Source organism: Neovison vison, chromosome X, assembly GCF_020171115.1.
Source record: "Neovison vison isolate M4711 chromosome X, ASM_NN_V1, whole genome shotgun sequence".
NCBI lineage: Eukaryota > Metazoa > Chordata > Mammalia > Carnivora > Mustelidae > Neogale > Neogale vison.
The window spans coordinates 124,180,304-124,198,632 of record NC_058105.1 but is presented as its reverse complement, the minus strand read 5'-3'; positions in this window follow the sequence as shown (position 1 = coordinate 124,198,632).

Below are 18,329 nucleotides of genomic sequence, written 5' to 3'. Positions count from 1 at the left end.
GTGTTTCACACCCCTCACCCCCTGTTATCTCCTGCCTAGAATTGACACATCTCAAGAGAAATACAAGTCAAGTGTTATAGTTGTTCAGCGGAGATTATTAAATCTTAAATGGATTAATCATGTATCTTCCAAATAACATAAGGCAAAACAAACAACAAAAAACACTGAGTGATTATCAATTCATGGAAAATAACCTAAAAAAAAAGCTACTAAAAGACTAAAATGATTGCTGTGTCTTTAAATAGAAGCTAACTGTTGTAGAAAGAACTCATATTTATAAGGAGTGGGGAGCACCCCTAACCAGTCAATGAATGGTCCTGATGTTATGGTAACATAAGAACACACTCAGATTTTCCCGAGTGCTTTTTAGAGATCATTTGAATCACAATCCTCTGGCGTATCTGTTAAAATGCTGTTTCCCAGGCCCCACACCGTACCCTTCTTTTGCAGTGAACGTAGAACATGGTTTTTAAACAAGTTCTCCCTACGATTCTTATGCACATTAAAGCTGGGGAAGCACTAAAATATAAGCAAAGAATAAAGCTATAAAATTATATAAAAATATTATAAATCACATTTACTTTCTTTATATTTGTTTCTATTTTTCAAATTTTATAGTTTTGTAGGAAAAGTAGTGTGACTTTAAAGCAAAATTTGTAGACTCTCTGAATTTCCCCTACATATATTATGCAATAACTCACAGATAAATTCTTTGAAAATGTTAAAAAGATTCTGTAAGATATGTGAAACAGAACTTTTCCATATACTCTCAAAACTACAATTAAACTCAAAAATGACTTAAATAATCTAATGGGATTTTTTTTTATTCAAAAAGTTTTCAAAATTCCAGATGTGTAGGAAAAAGATAATAAAATTATAATACCATTGTTCTTTTTTAAAAACTAAAGTTCTCTTGCTAAATAGTTAAGGATACTGATTTATTTAAAACATAACATGTTTCTGCTTCATAACAACATCTGTATTATTTTACATTTTTATTGGCAACTTTCACTGTACCCTGGTGATTTCTAAAAATCCTCATACTTCCCTGCTGGTCAAAGTTTCCAAAAAATAATAAACAAATGATTATTAACTATGATCTTTTTATTCCATGACTATATATTCCATAAGAAACACTTGAAAAAGCTGAACTATTAACTTTGGGGAAAATCAGGTCCATATACCAGATCTCAACTGCAGAGATATTTTGTGAAGTGGACAGATCGTCAAGAATAGATAATAAAACGCCCACCGCAAGTGCAATATTCCCGAGAGAGAGTCAGCATCTGGACTTCCATAGGCATTAAACACACTCCTAACTTTTTCACCTAACAAAAGTAATGTCCCTTGCTCACAGACAAGCTGCTGTCATGGCAAGTGCTGCCTCTCGCTGAAGTTTCTAGCCAAGTTGTTCTCAACTGGGAATGACTTGGACCCCTGGCGGACATTTGGCAACACCTAGAAATTTCTTTTTGATCATCAGATCTGAGGAGCACTACTGGCGTCTAGTGGGTAGAAGCCAGGGATATCGCTGAACATCCACGAAGCCCAGGCCACTGGAATCACAGCAGGTTGACCCGAATGGTGCAAAGACAATGCTGTGAACTCACCAAACTCCGGTTCTTGCCCACCCGGCCTCGCTGTCACACATTTGCCCAGCCTTCCCTGCGATGCCGCCGGGCATACGACTGAATTCTGGCCCATAGGATGTCAGTGCACATGATGTCTGCTACTACTAGGCCAGGTCCCTGAATCCTGAATCGCCCCCCTCCACCCCCCAACCCTGCACAGGCCTCCACGCATTCTCTTTTCTTTCTTCTTCCATTTGGTCGCAGATGATCCCAGGAAATCCTGAGCCTGTGGGCAAGGGTAGAGCCATAAAACTTATGGAATCTGGGTCCCCGAATATCTGTACATAATAAAGCCTTTCCCCACGCAATGTCAGCCATGCTTGGGTTATGGCATGGAGATCCGCAGGTCACTTGTCACTGCAGAATGTTCCGTACCTTAATACATTGACTGCTGCTATATTTGCATGCAGCTCTGAGAGCTACGTTTGTGAGAAAATGCCTTGATATTTGAGGAACCCTGTCTCAGAGAGGCCCTATCCATAACAATATCCTAGAAAATTCAACGAAGAAAAAGAAAGACTTCTGTGCTGTTACAGGCATAGCTAGTTGAGATAATTTAATCAAAGGCATAACCACTTACAAACCAAGAACCAGCTAAACCTGTGTTTAGCTATGGAAGAGATCAGTGGATCATGTAATTGCACTCACCCACACACACTACACATAGCGCCGACTGTGTGCTAATGTGTTTAAATCTGGTTTCAGAGACAAAATATCCTGCCGCCACGCTCTGAGGAAACAGACGCTTAGAAAAAAATGATGAACAATGTCTGGGAAGAAAGAAGGAAAACCTGAGGAAAAGGGACTAAGATCTTCACTCTAAAGTGAAAACTTGGAAAGATATAAGGCGGCTTGGGTAAATAGGGAAATTATAGAAAGCAGAAATTTAAGAAATGGGTATTTTAAAAGCCAAGACAAACAAAACATGATGAATATTAACTTGCTGTTGCCCTTTCGAGATGCCTAGATTCCGTTATTTGGAAGAGAAAATAACCAAGTGAAGCGGGATGACTTGCTTTTCTCTTTTAAGTGACTGCTCTATTCTGTGTTGAGGGATTTGGCTGCACTTCAGTTCTCTGGAGGGGACTCTATTTTTAAAAAAGACTTAGATTGTTATCTTTGAAACCATCTTCACAAAGGGTTCAAATTTAAAGTAGTAAGGAACTTTGGTTTCAAACCTAGAAACGCATCTGATTTCATTTTATTTTAAATTTTATCCTCAAGGAGCACATTACGTATTTTAAGTCACTGTGGAAGCGGGCTTCCAAAAATCTTTCAGTTCATAGGAATATTCACTAGACTGCAACATTTTCATCCACTTACTCATGTCTGAATGCCTGTCACATGCAAACTGCTGGTTCAATCTAGTGAGTGTGTGCGTGTGTGTGTGTGTGTGTGTGTGCGCATGTGTGTGCGCGCGCGCGCGTGCATGTCTTTGCAGACACACATGTGTGCTTCCGGTCATTCTGTTGCATCAGAGGCAGTTTTGTGTTTCTTCAAATTTGGAATCCCACACTACTTCCGGGGGAAAATGCATTCGATAAGCTAATACACAATGAGTGGATATTTAAGCAGCTACACATAGTCAAACTCAAGTTTATGTTTCCGCTGGTGGAGGTCTGTGCACTATCAACACAACATTTTGCTAAATTATCTCTCTCTCGATGTCTATAGAAGTGCACAAGAAGTATGATGCCTTCATAACTGTATTTGCAGCCTTTTTGAGTATATCTGACTCGAAAGGATTCCTAGTTTAACCAGTTATCAGGAGGAGCCAACTCTGAAGCTTGTAACTTGACACATCTGTTAGGCGGAAAAATCATCCATAGACTGGCTTCCGGCTTCGCACACTTCCGGCCTCGTTTCTCCTCTCCTGTCTAGATGCTTTCGTGCCAGGCACCGTGGGGCATATTCACACTCCAATACAGTCTGCGGTCCGACGCCTCAAGTCACAACAGTCAGCAGCCTGGACAGGAGCCTTGCTAGAAGCCATCCCTACATGAGCACAATGAACTCGGGCCAATACACACAGAAGAGACAGATAATAAATCAATATTCCCACCAACAATTATGGGGGCGCCGACATGCATGTCTCTGCTGGGAATCTGAAATCTGTATCTTTCATCCACCAGTAAAAATAGCAAAACGTGGCTCTTTGTATCCCCAACTCAACTTCCCCTTCGCTAGATCCTTCAAAAGGCCACAGCCTCTCAAACACCTCTCACCACAAAGGGAAGTGTAACGGAGGGGATTTTGAAATGGGAAGAGAGAGCTGTCTTAGCCCACTGTGGTTAAATTATCTCATTTGTGCAAATTTTCCAAAACAAAACCACATAAACATTAGAAAACACCACGGGGGCTACTCCAACTGTTCCAGAAGGGGCCCATTCAGTGGTGGGTCCTCGGGCTTAAGTTTTATCAGCTTTAGGATGTTTCTACTTCTACATAAAGGATTTCTTTTTCTCTTTGTAAAAATAACTCATTATGGAAACTTTCAAACATAGGCAGAGGTCAGAATATCTAACAACCCACTAGGTACTCAACACTCCGTTTGAGCAACATCAACTCAGGGCCTTCTTATTTTCTCCGTACCCCTACCCCCCTTCCCACCCCTACTCCACTTACCCCAGACTATACCATTTCACCCATCACTAGTTCTGTACGTATGTATATGTTTAAAGTTTATATTTCTTGTGTGAGATTTTATGCCAAATTTATCAATGGCCGTAACTAAATGAGTATTTTTTATTTATGCAAGGAGAATTACATTTACTTCTACTATTTTCAGAACAGGGAACAAGTCTGTTCAATGCTACTCATTTTTAACATTTATAATGAAGACAAGATTCCCTTTGACCTTAAACTTACACAGTGTTGTATGTCAATTATATCTCAATAAAGGTGGGGGAAAAAGATCTCATTTGAACTGACAGTGACCTTTCCTTCGCAACAGAGCCATGAATGAACTTCTGCTCCACGAACTCCCACACGTTCCATTTTTCTTATTGCTCGTAATAGTCATTAATCCATCATCATATATACATACATACAAATACACACACAGAGACACATGCAATTTTTCTTCCTATATCACATTCTTCTAGCCTAAACTAAACCAGATTTTTCAGTCATGGGGAAAAAAACCCCGTAAATAAGGCGTTAGAGGAAGAAATAAGAAAAACGCGCGAAAAGTCGTCTAACATGTTAACAGTTAAGGGAAACGATGCTACACCGCCTTCCACGCATGTGCAGATTTTCATACATTTTACACCACAGTTGTATGTAATTCCATCTCAACATGTCATAAAGCATGCCTAAAATAAAAGTCTTTGGAACCGCCCTTCTTAGCATTTTATTTAGCCTTAGTCAAGAGAAGGAATTTAAGTCGGTACCCTTTGTTCAAGGAGAAATTTATAAGATTTTACTATCCTCACTAGTTAAAATAAAGCCTGTGGGGATACACTAGTTCAGGGAATTTTCCTTGAGAGACATAAACGTTCTGGCACGAGACAAAGAACATACTGGTATGCGAGAGAGTGCTGGTACCCGCCTTGGCTCGAGGACTGCTCTCGTGTTATAGAGCTCTGATAAACTTCTTGTAATGTGAAAGTCCGTCCTGGGCTGGAATCCGAGGACTCAGAGGTAAACGAGACGAGCACAGTCCCTACCCTCACAGAGCTTGTGATTTCCTGAAATTGATGACTAGACCGGGAGTCACAATCAAGCGTGACACTTGTCACAACGGAGGAATTATAGAGGTTTCGGGAGGGCAGAGGAAGGGAGATGAAACCAGGGATGGCCCCAGGGAAGTCTGTCTAAGCTGAGACTCCCAGCGTTCTTCTCGGCACAATTTTATTTATTACAAGTATGCCCTGTGCAAAGCGAAGGAGAGGCTGGAGGAGACAGTATGGGGGCAGGGAGAACATGTACAAGATCACGGACATTGACATGGGCAAGAGAAGATGGCATCCTGCTGCAGGACCATGGCAAAGAAAGCGGGCAGGAGTAGCCAGGTTCAAGAGCTATTTCAGACCTGGTGTCCACGGAGTTTGGTAATGAATTAGCACGAGCGGTAAGAAAACAGGGGGACCTGGGTACGTGTCTGTGAACGCAGGTGGTGATTTTTGTTTTGTGAGGTTAGACAAGGAGTTGAGCTCTCTGGCTTCAAGATTTCTATTTCAGTTGATTCTCCAGAGACAGACAGACAAACATCAGAAATTAGAGCTTGGCCCTGCAATTCGTGAAACTTTGAAGAATGTGTACACATGCTGTAATTACTGCTCTAATCTGATGGCTCTGCTCCGTGCCCTAAAGCTGAGAAGCAAGCATACCTTTGTGTGTTCAGAATGTTCATTGAATTACCTTCGACTCTCGTTTATGTTCCTCAAGTACAAATTCTGAAGTCAGGCAAAAGGGATCACAGTTATGTAGTACCGTACTTAACTACCCCTTTTATAAGCAAGGATTTTTATGCCAAAAATAAACAGAGGCGTACAGACATAAACCCATAAATTACGTGTGCCAGTACTTTAAAGGACCGTGTATTTGCACAAGGACCAAGAGAGCTTTCCTAAAAGGGACTAGGTCCTGGGAATTCTCTCTAAAAGTGATTTATTTCTGTCAACATTCTTCTTCAATTTAAACACACGCATTCACATATATTTAAATTTCTCCAGACATTTGACTTTAAAGCTTTACTTCTGATGTCCCGAGTAAATACCTTTAGCAAAGAAGCAATAAAATAAGTTCAGGCAGCTCTTCTCCTTGAATCTATCCTCCTCGTACAAGTCTTCCTCTAACCACCAAAAGATTTATCTGCTCCTATTTCTTCAGAGATATCTCCTGTCAAATATTTCCATATTTATATGTCTAACACATATCACACGCACATATATTACAAACTATTCAAATGTTTCAGATTGCTTTGAATTTTTTTTAACTGAAGGGTTCTTTTTGACTTTCTGACTATGTAGATTTCAAACTTCATAAATGTACAAACAAAATCACTCTCACCATTCATTAAACGTCTGCTCTGCCGAGATGGGTGTACTAGTGAGTATCACTTCGAACGATTACCCACAAGTCGACTACCTCAAAACCTCACACAGCTTTAACCAGTAAGTAATAATGCTAAACAACTTCACAGTTGCAAATAGAAACAGATCCGTGCAACCATTTTCTACCTTTGTAGTTCGTTAATGGGACAAGTGAGAGCAAAAACAAGCTTTTGGTCCCTGGTTGTCAGAACAGGAATTGCCCACCGTCCGGCCCTGACAAGCCATTCACCACTGATCGTCTTCAATGTGAGAAGATCGCACATGGCCAATGGTACGCAGTAAATTCTTCCACATCCCAGGTTGTTGCTGAGTGTCAAGAAAGGCTTTCTGTTATTTATATTGTCTGTAAAATAATCTTCAGTTCCCAGTAAGAGGTAACTTTGCATTAAGTGATGAAACTTCACTTTGGGACATGTACCCTATTAGTGTGTATCGTATTAATATATTATTCCTAATACAAAAATCTCATCTGTTAGTTTAATGCAAAGCTTTACTTTCTCCTCACTTATAACTCACAGAAAGACATGCTGAACAAGTTAGTTATGTCAATACATGTCTGTTAAGCCCAAGAGCTGAATTCCAAAAGGATTGGGGAAAATTTTTTAAATTCTCTGCTGTGTTAACTCTGCTGACCCAATTAGAAACACACATGGACAGCTCTGTGTTGGCAACATTTTACACGGTTTGCATGACATGGTACCTTAAAAGGGAGCCAGCGTACATGGTTTGCTGTTTCCGAAGTAACCCTGGCAGAGTGAGTAGGACTCTTGAGCTAATCAGAGAGGGATCCCTCTTTAAATCTGGATTGGGAGATTCTCAGCGGAAGAAGGAGAATGAGCACAAACACTGTCCAGAACAGAGTGAATTTCTGTGGTGTTCTTCGAACCTTGGGGTACCAAGGAATCTTGCTGGTATAAAGACCGACGCATCCAAAGAGAAACAGCCCCAAGGTGCTGCCGACTTGACCTTGCGACTCTCAGCCAGCCAGCCAGCCCACCACACACCCAACAGCTGCACCCAATAACACCGCGCCTTGGCTCTCCCTTTGCTCCCCAGCAAAACAACACGGGCAGACCCTCTTATCCGGTTCCAGGGTTTGTTCGTCAGTTCCTGCTCCCTCCCTGTCTTTACTCGGCTCCAGACTTTTCGGCTCTCGTTCCTGTCTCCTGCTGCCAGGCCCACACCTGCGCTCTGGACAGATTTGGACACTTGACTATTTGGCACTTGGTCTTAGATATGGTTTGCACGCGCTCTCTGGCACCCGTACCTTTCACTACCCCTCCAGCCAAAGTGTGGTCTGTAGGAGTCCTCTGCTCGGCCGGTGCATCCACCAGACTCAGTCCTGCCCAACCAGAGCAAAGCTCAGTGTGGCCCACAGCCTGAAGGCGCTGTGCCTTCCATCAAGATAGGTTTGGTGATGCTGTTGTAAGGAACAGCCTCGGATTCTCTGTGTTCTAAGGCCAATGTTCATTTTTTGGCCTACTCTGCATACTCGCCGTGGGCCTGCCATGAGTCTGCTCCAAGTCACCCTCACTCAGAAGCTGTGCCACTTGTTCGAGTTCTGGTGGCTGGGTGAAGAGAGCTCGTTGCACTGCAAAGCGGCTCTCAAGGCTTGACCGGAAGTGATACGTTTCAGGTACATTTCGTTGCCCAATGCAAGTCATACAGCCCTGCCCCATATCAAGGAGGCACAGAGATACAATCCCACCCAAAAGCAGGAGGACCAAAGATATTGCTAAGTAATATTAACTATCAACATGGAGACCAAGTTTTAAGCCACAGTTTTTCTGATCCATTTGTTCGTGGAACTGGAACACTGACTAGTGCTGGTTGACTGTATCCGTAAACCCTCACTAATCCCAAGAGAAGGCTTTAACTTCAAGTTGAATTAACACATGAAAGGGACTGACAGAGAAGACGCAGGTCCTTGATTAAAGGAACTTTTTATGCTATAACTACTGTCATTTGTACTAACATAGCTTGTTTTTTAAAAGATTTATTTATTTTAGCGAGAGATGGGGGAGAGGGAGAGGAAGAGACAGAATCTCAAGCCGACTCCCCACTGGGCACAGAGCTTGACTCAGGGCTTGATCTCCTAACCTGAGATGATGATCCGAGCCAAAAATCAAGAGTCAGACACTTAACTGACTGAGCTACCCGGGAGGCCCGGTAGTACCATATTATTAATAACAGCTGTTTCATTTATCAGGTATTTACTATGTGCCTTAGCAGTATGCTTCCAGGGACACCTGGGTGACTCAGTCAGTTGGGCGTCTGACTTTGGCTCGGGTTGTGATCCAGGGGTCCTGGGATCAACCCCTCATTGGGCTCCCTGCTCAGCAGGGAGTCTGCTTCTCCCTCTTTCTCTGCCTCTACCCCCGACTCATTCTCTCTCTCTCTCTCTCAAATAAATAAATAAATATCTTTAAAATAGAAGTATGATTCTAAACATACATTTCTTTAGTCCTCCAATAACCCTGTGATGCAAGGACTCTTTTTATCCCCTTTTCATGGACAAGAAAACTGAGTCACAGTGATGTCAACTGCTGTCACATAGTTTGGGTCTTCTACTAACTCCAGGGTTTTCACACTGGGTTATGGTGAACCTTCTGGCTTCTTATGTCTAAGGCAATCTCTCTCTCTAGGTTTTAGTCCAGAGAGCATTTCTGGAACATTGTAGGAAGGAATGGAGTGTAGGGAACGTACAGGACTTCACTTCTGGCTAGAATGTAGAAAAGTCAAGAGGGCATCATTCTTTTTTTTTTTTTTAAGACTTTATGTATTTATTTGACAGAGAGAGAGATCACAAGTAGGCAGAGAGGCAGGCAGAGAGAGAGGGGAAAGCAGGCTTCCTGCTGAGCAGAGAGCCTGATGCGGGCGGGGCTCAGTCCCAGGACCCTGAGACCATGACCCAGACCAAAGGCAGAGGCTTAACCCACTGAGCCACCCAGGCACCCCAAAAGGGCATCATTCTCACCTAACCACCCAGAGAAGCCTGATTAGCTACAAAACCAAAGTTTTATCAAATCTGTCTCAGGATGGGGAGTGCAAAGTAACATGCACGAACAGATTTCCAGAGAACAATGAGCCCTTCGTAGGGGAGAAGAGAGCCATGACTGTTCCCATTCAGAGCAGAGTGATGGGTGGAGAAGCAAGCCGCATGAAAAGGCTAAGGAGAAGTTCGTCAGGATTGCAGTGAAAGTTCAATGGCTGCCCATGGTCCAGCAGGACAAGAGGAGGGTGCCAAGGACCTCGGCCACTGAACACGTCAGCACTGACCCTGATGGGTCATTCCCATGGATCGTCACCAAGTGTTCAGGGCTATCATGCCAAACGCTGGAACAGGGCAGCAGAAGTATTTTCCCCTGAGATGAAGAGGGCCTTTCCCAGGGGCAAAGCTGCCATTCTCCACAAGCAGAACCAAGGAAAAGGCATCAGGGGCACTCTGGGCTCTGAGGTCCTAAATGCAGGCGGCTTGCCAGGTAAGGTAAAAGAAATCCATCTGCAACAACTCCCACAAGTTGACAACAAACAAACAAACAAACAAACATCTCAATACAAATGAGCAAAAGAGTTGCCTGAACAGACCCACCCACTGCGAAAGAAGATGATATGAAAGGCAAAAGCGTGTGACCTAATGTTTCATGTCACTAGCTACCGAGGAAATGCAAATTACACCCAAACCAAAGAGACTGACATCAAATATTGGTGGGACAGGGCGCAGCCAGAGCTCTCGGACATTTCTGGTCAGAGCCTAAAGCACTGTTCGGCAGTTTCCAGCAGGTCCACATACGGCTGTCCTAAGAACCAACAATTCCACTGCTATGCAACTAGCTGAGATGGAGAGAACATAGAGAAGTTCCAAACTGGAGACTACCTGTATAAGTTCATCAGCATGGAAGTGGTTAAACTCTGTACGTTCGCACAACAAAACGCTACTCAGCACTAGACACGATGATCCACAACACGGATGATGCTTGAAAATATTGTGCTGAAGGAAAGAAGCCGAGCATGAGGCCAGGCAGGCGTGAATCCATTTGTATGAAGTTCTAAAGCAGGCAAAGTAATGCGTGGCGATGAAAATCAAAACGGTAGCTGAATTAACCGAAAGGGGCATAAGGGAGCTTTCCAGGATGATGGAAATGGTCTATATTGTGTTCTGGACAGTTAATACATACAGTTGTCCAAATGTAATTGAAATGAAGATGTGTGCAGCTTATTGTAGCTTAATTATACCTCACTTTTAAAATGTACAAGGTCGGGACGCCTGGGTGGCTCAGTTGGTTGGACGACTGCCTTCGGCTCAGGGCGTGATCCTGGAGTCCCGGGATCGAGTCCCACATCAGGCTCCCAGCTCCATGGGGAGTCTGCTTCGCTCTCTGACCTTCTCCTCGCTCATGCTCTCTCTCACTGTCTCTCTCTCTCAAATAAATAAATAAAACCTTTAAAAAAAATAAAATAAAATAAAATAAAATGTACAAGGTCAAATGTCACCATTTCTGAATATTGAGAATGAGTCAACTCCAAAGCGAGTCCAGGATACAAGCGTTAAAAGCCAAGTCCTGCAGGACACCCAAGATCAACATAAAACAATCCCAGCACTTCTCTTATTCATAGCATTTAACAGTCGGGCGCAGGCACGACAGGACTTGCTATTAAAAGAAAGGCACAACCCCGCACCTAATGAGTGATCGTAACCTTTCATCTGTCTCTAGCCAGCATTATCTCATGCTGATTCACCCAAAACCTGCCAATGTGTCATGGCCCTAATCTCTGTGTCAGCCTATAATTGTTCAGGGTCACCCCTTAAAGCACCGGGGCTTCCCATTCTAACCGCACAGAGCTTATCGACTGCATGGCTTGCTAGAGCTCTACCATTAACTACCTGACGATCTCGTCATTACCGTTTCTGATCTGAACTCTGTGCAAGTCCGTGCGAATGCTTTCCTGGGAAGCTCATTTGAAATGCTCAGAAGCGACTTGGGACATAGTGATGGCAAGTGGTATTATGCAGTGGGGTGACTCCAGAGGCGATCATGCCTAGAACAGTCCTAATACTGCCTAAAATAGCACATTTCACGCTTGACCGTGCATAGGAATCACCAGGGCATATTGTTAAAATGCAGATTCTAATTTCAGCAGGTCTGGGGTAGAGCCCAGGGGTCCACATTTCTTTTCTTTTCTTTTTAAGATTTGATTTATTTATTTGACAGAGAGGGAACATAGGCAGGGGAAGTGGGAGAGGGAGAAGCAGACTTTCCGCTGAGCAGGGAGCGGGACGCAGGGCTCGATCCCAGGACCCAGGCTTCATGACCTGAGCTGAAGTCATATTGTTAAATGAGCAGGGCATATTGTTAAAATGCAGATTCTGATTTCAGTAGGTCTGGGGTGGAGCCCAAGGGTCCACATTTCTTTTCTTTTCTTTTCTTTTTTTTAAAGATTTTATTTATTTATTTGACAGAGAGGGAACACAGGCAGGGGAAGTGGGAGAGGGAGAAGCAGGCTTCCCGCTGAGCAGGGAGCCGGACGCGGGGCTCGATCCCAGGACCCAGGCTTCATGACCTGAGCTGAAGGCTCAGGACATTAACTAACTGAGCCACCCAGGCACCCAAGGTAGGGTCTGCATTTCTAACAAGCTTCCAGGTTACAAGGTGTTGCTAGTCCGTGGTCCACACTTTTGAGTTGTCAGGGGCAGGTATTTTTTTCTCTATGGTTAGGTTCTCTGTTTCTAGAAGGCACCTCTCTCCTTGTGTGCATTCTCAGTTCAGGCTTCAACATTTGACTGCTTTAGGGTCAAAACATACAAGCCAGCATCCCAGCAATGGACAAAGGGTAGCTTTCAGAATTGAAAAAAAGCTTTCTGGAAAGGCATTCCAATTTTCATGTCTTAGCTCAAAATCATTGTATTAAATCAAAATCATGCATCTTCTCTGGTGTATTCCCATCACCAATCTGTAGGACTCCTACTGACCTGCAGCTGCCACAGAGTAGGCAGCAGACCTTCCAGAATCATCTGGGACAAGAGCAACGGACCGCAGGCAACATCTCACCAACACTTCAGCTCACATTGGTTGGCAGGAACACTCTGCCTGACAGCCAGGGAGGGAAGAATGCAGGTCAGTGAGTCCTTCCCTGAAACAGGCCAGAGCCTGCTTCTATAATCAAGTGGGGACTCTTGTCCTTGTGACTGCTAGGTACAATGTTGCTCCTCAGGCAGATATAAAGGAAACAGATTTTGTCCCAAAGTGACCTTTGGATTATAAGGATTATAAGAGATAGTAAGGAAGATAAAATATATATATATATATGAATAAGATAAGGTATATATATATAGCATACATATATATATCATACATATATATCACATATATATGAGATAAGAGACAGTAAAATCACAGTGACAGTATATTTGGCATCCCGTGGAGACGTATTTTGAGTCTTAAGTTGTTTTTTTTTTTTTTTTTTAAGTATTTAAGTTAAGGGGTATCTGGGTAGCTCAGTCAGTTTAGCATCCGACTCTTGATTTTGGCTCAGGTCATGATCTCAGGGTCCTGGGATCGAGCCCCACGGTTGTCTTCCTGCTAGGCGGGCAGCCTGCTTCTCCCCCCCTCTCTGTCCCTCCCTCTCTCTCTCAAATGAATAAATAAAATCTTTTTAAAAATAGAGTATTTAAGTTAAAATATTATCTCTATGCAAGTGTTCCAGACCCTCTTTAGAAATACACTTGAATTACCGAATCTCAATAATTCAGAATATTCATAATTTCTCCAACCATTTTACTTCAGCATTTAACTCGTCATTCAGAATGAAACTGTATACGTAAAACCAGAAATACCAATATTGAATGTGGCATGATATTCAAGTTAGAGCAACTGATCCGATTTACTGCTAACTAGATTAGTGGCATTAATCCTTGGGCACAAAAATACTTTTTCAAAGAAACACACACAACTACAACACACACAACTACAACACACACACACACACACACACACATACACACACACACACCACCCCCCACCCCCCACCCCAAACATGGTGGCAAAAGCAGTCTTTCGTCTGCCCATAGTTTTGCGAGTTCCCGAAGATGAGCCAGTCACCGTGAGATGAAGGTCAGGAGTACTAGGTCCTGCACAGGCAGCTGAAAAACGTGGAAACAAGGTCTAAATGGAAGCAGGCCGCTGTGTTCCCTCTGAGGTCCCGGGATTTGCCTCCATACAGGGTCTGGGTATTTACTAGGAAATGGGGACACGCAGCAGTTCCGCTGAGAGTCCTGGCACATAGGAATGAACCAACAATCAACTATTTAATTTTCACTGCTTGCCTTTCCTGCTGGAAGTCTTCCTTTGCCGTCCTGGGATGCTTTACAACAGCTGTTGGGGATTGTGGGAGTTCCTACTCCTAAAACGAAATGCAGCCCTACTCAACTTTGCAATATGACCATTCACCTAGGACTGGCCCAATATTTTGGTAGCAACTGTAAAATGTATACTCTCACTCAGGCAAGCCTAATTTTCCAGACGTGGGTTTAGCTGAAGAATCAGTACTCCTCGCCACACTTGAAGGGAGGAGCGATGAAATTTATTTTATTTTTTTAAAGATTTTATTCATTTGTTTGAGAGAGATAGAGGGAGCATGTGCAGGGGGAGGGGCAGAGGAAGAAGCAGATTTCCTGCTGAGCTGGGAGCCCGATGATGCAGGGCTCGATCCCAGGACCCCGGCAACATGACCTGAGCTCAACTGCCTCAGCCACCCAGGCACCGCTGAGGAGCCATAAAATTTAAAAGTGATCAGGCATCTGAGGATGATCGCAGCTAAACGGAACTGTGACAGAAACCACCATCGCCGCCGCCCTCCCAGGCGCCACCACACTCGCCAGGACACCATGCCCACCATCAGCAAACCTCCGCTACGCCACTGCTGTCGCCGCGATTCCCACCATCACCTCCACGACTGCCACCGCCCTGTACTGTTGGTAGCACAGACAGCCGTAGAAGCTTTATTAGAAACAATTTCGGCAGGAACTATTAAATCTTAAAAATTTCTATTCCATTAGAATCATCAATTTCTCTCGAAGGTATTTGTCCTGCAGAGATACTTATGCAAAAAAAAATGCATGGAAAAAGTTCAGTATGACAAAAATGTCAATTCCTGCCAATAAAATTCCAATCAAAGTCCCAACTGGATTAATTTTGGGCAAAAAGAAAAACTGACTCTCCAATTTAAGTAGAAACAGCGTTTGAAACAAGGAAAAATTATGAACACCCTAAGGAACTTCAAAGACAAATCTGTTTAACAAATATTTACTAAATGCCTATTATATGCTATGTATTATTTTACAAAGGGATAAGCAGATAAAACCTTTCACTGCTCTATAGAACACTGGGCTACATACAATAAGAATATAAGAATAAAATACACCTAATCAAGTGATGTGGCAGAATCTACAAGACATACTGTGAAGTTTTTAAAAAAAATCACGGAACGATACAGGCTATATAACACTACCTGTGTTCTAAAATTCATCTCTGAGCATGTAAATATATAAATGCATAGAAAATAATTTAGGGAGATATCTGACTAAGAGCCAATGGATGATTACTTCTGGAAAGCAAAACAGGATTGAATAAATCTTGGACAATTTTGGCCTGGTGTAATAACTGGATTTTTACAAGAAGAATGTGTTTATCACATACATGCCTAAAATGTATCAGGTGACTTGAAAAATACTGATGAAGCATTCCTTGTCACGATCTGGTCTAGAATATACTGTACTTAACAGAATGTTTCCAAAGACCGTCTCATTTTTATTGGTCACTTCCCATGACTTCAAATTCTGTATGCTGGCGATAGATGAAGTTTACTTTTGTTAAAAGACTGGAAGGCAGGTGGGTAAGAGAGAGACCAAACCGGGTGGGTGTTTACCATCAGTTAAACTTGGGTTTGAGTCCCTAATCTGGTGTCTGATAAACATGTATCTTCTCAGAATACATACTTTTAATAGCAAGCAATGGGATGTCTAACAAAAAGTGGCTTGAACAATAGAGACTTGTTAACTAACACAACCAGAAATCCAAAAGCAGAACAATGCCAGGCAGGACAACCCCTACAGCTCTCTCCCTTGGCCTTTTCCTCATAGTTGCAAGATGGCTGCTGCAGCTCGAACAAAGCACCACATCCTTACAAGACAGCAGTCCAATGTAAGAAGGAATGAGGTCTTTTATTTGTACCGGTCTCACTTTATCAGGGAGGATAGGTTTTCACAGCATTCTCCCACAAATTTTCTGTTCCATTTAATTGGTCAGAACCAGGTCACATGACCACCCTCAACTCAATTACTGGAAAGGAGGTAGAATAATCATGCTCAACTTGAGCTCAATCACATTTCATATCCCAAGGCTGAACCCTCCTATCTGAGCACATAACTTTACCTGATACCACATAATTCTGAGTTCCTCTCTTGACAAAAGATAAAAAAGAAGTCACCACTGGGAAGCCAATGAATGGCTATAATAAGTAATTAAAGGCTCAGTTTGTTTGTCTGTAAATTGGGCAAAATAATCTGTTCTCATAATTGTTTGAAACACTAAGTGAGATAGTGTATGGGGATTCCTGGGTGGCTCAGTCGGTTAAGCATCTGCCTTCGGCTCCGGTCATGATCCTGGGGTTCTGGGATCGAGCCCCACACAGGACTCCCTGATCAGTGGGGAGTCTGCTTCTCTTTCTCTCTCTCTCTTTCAAACAAATAAATATTTAAAAAATAAGAGAGCATATGGCAAGCACACTTGGCTTATACTAGCTGCTCGATAAATGTCAATTTTTTCCTCAACATCCCCCATCAATAATTATAGCATTATTTCCCTAAGGAGAGTTTTAAAAACTAGACACCAAGCAAACTAGAAGGTGAATCATCTAGATACAGTTTTCCATTCCTTGCACTTAGGTATTATGATATACATAATACACTTAAGTCCAGCAACCAAAAGTATCACTGTCTGTCTGAGGACTCTTACCCAAGATGAGAAATTCATTTCTGAAAAGAGTCCTGTACCAAGAAACAAGTGAAAGGAGTCATTAGGGGAGATATAATCTCAGGGAAAGACTCTTTCCATATTAATTTCAAGTTTCTCTCTTGAAGAAAAAAGGGATCCGGATAGACACTAATCGAACTGTATAACCCCCCTGGCGGAAGGACAGAGGAAGCTCTCTGGGGCCTCTTTTATAAGGGGACTAGTCCCAGACTAACAGTCCCCTCTTTACAACTAAGGATGACTACATTTACCTCCTTGTGGAAAAACATGGCCCTGCAAATTCCAGGTAACCCCGGAAGTCCCTTGCGTGTGATGGCAATCCATTTAAAATTATTCCATCATAAACTATTTGATGACAGGTTTGGTATATGGACTTCAGCCATGGCAGGAGAAGGAAGAGTAAAGAGGGCTCAGAGTTGGGCTTCTCTACACCCAAGTAGACAGATTTCCCTGGAGCAGAGGTTCTCACACTTGTGCATGTATCCGAATCACCCGGAGGGCTGGTTAAATCAGATCGCTGGGTCCCGGCCCAGGAGGTCTAGGGTGGGCTCTAAGAAGCGCCAGTTCTAACCAGCTCCTAGGGGATGCCGCTGAGGCTGTTGAGGGCCACCGTCGGGGAACCAGTGCGCCGGGGTGACGCCGGAGCCGTGAGCATGAGTGATGGCCTCGGTCACTCCCCGAATCCCCACCTGTGACCTTGGGCTCAACCCCAGTCAAATGACGTTGCAGAGCAGAGCCGTGAAATGGGTAACATTTCTGAGTCGTTTCAAATTATTTCCAGGTTGCAGAACTTGAGACTGGAAGACTTCATTTGGGGAGAGACCCGTTCGAGGAAGCTCGAGAGGAGGAGAGGAAGGCGGCCCCCCCAAACAAGCCAGCGAGCCCCTCCCTCACCTGCCAACTTCCAACAAAGGGAAAACAAAAGAGCACTCACATTCGAAATGCTTTTAAGGGTTTGCGAGCATTTCAAGTAAATGAGCCTTCCTTTCCTTTATGCCCAATAAAACTAGTGAAACAGAGACCCCAAGAATTTAGGGCTCTTTGACATCGTCGCCAAAGGACAATCCTGCTTGATTGGGCTCCATTACAAAATCCAAGAGCGTGGCCCAGACGAAGCAGCTACAAGAGCATGCTGTCAACTGCTTTTCCAATAATGCACCGAAGAGCCGGATTAGAAAAAAAAGTGTTTCTGTCACTTGATGCAACAGATTTTTCAAAACAATATTTTAATTTGCATACCAAGCCAAATTCCCTCTCGGAGGAGGGATCGAGTGCATTCCATTGTGTAAGACAATCTTCATTCCCATGCGCTGATGTCAGTGCTCAGCGAGCAATGCTCTCGCTGCGATGTTTTTTCTTGCCATTAAGGTTCCTATTATAAAATTTTAACCACTTCAGAATCAGGCAAGATGTTGCAAATCTTTCTGTTAGCGTTTTTGCAAAACCGAAAGAGACACGCTGTCACCGACTGCCTCAAGCACAATTATTTAATGACTTTTCCCTTGTGGTAGGAATAGGGTTTCTGAAATTCATCTGCACCTCCCAGGACTTGGTTCTCTTAGGAATACTGATTTGGGTAGTTGATTTTTGCCAGCTTTTAACGTTTGGGG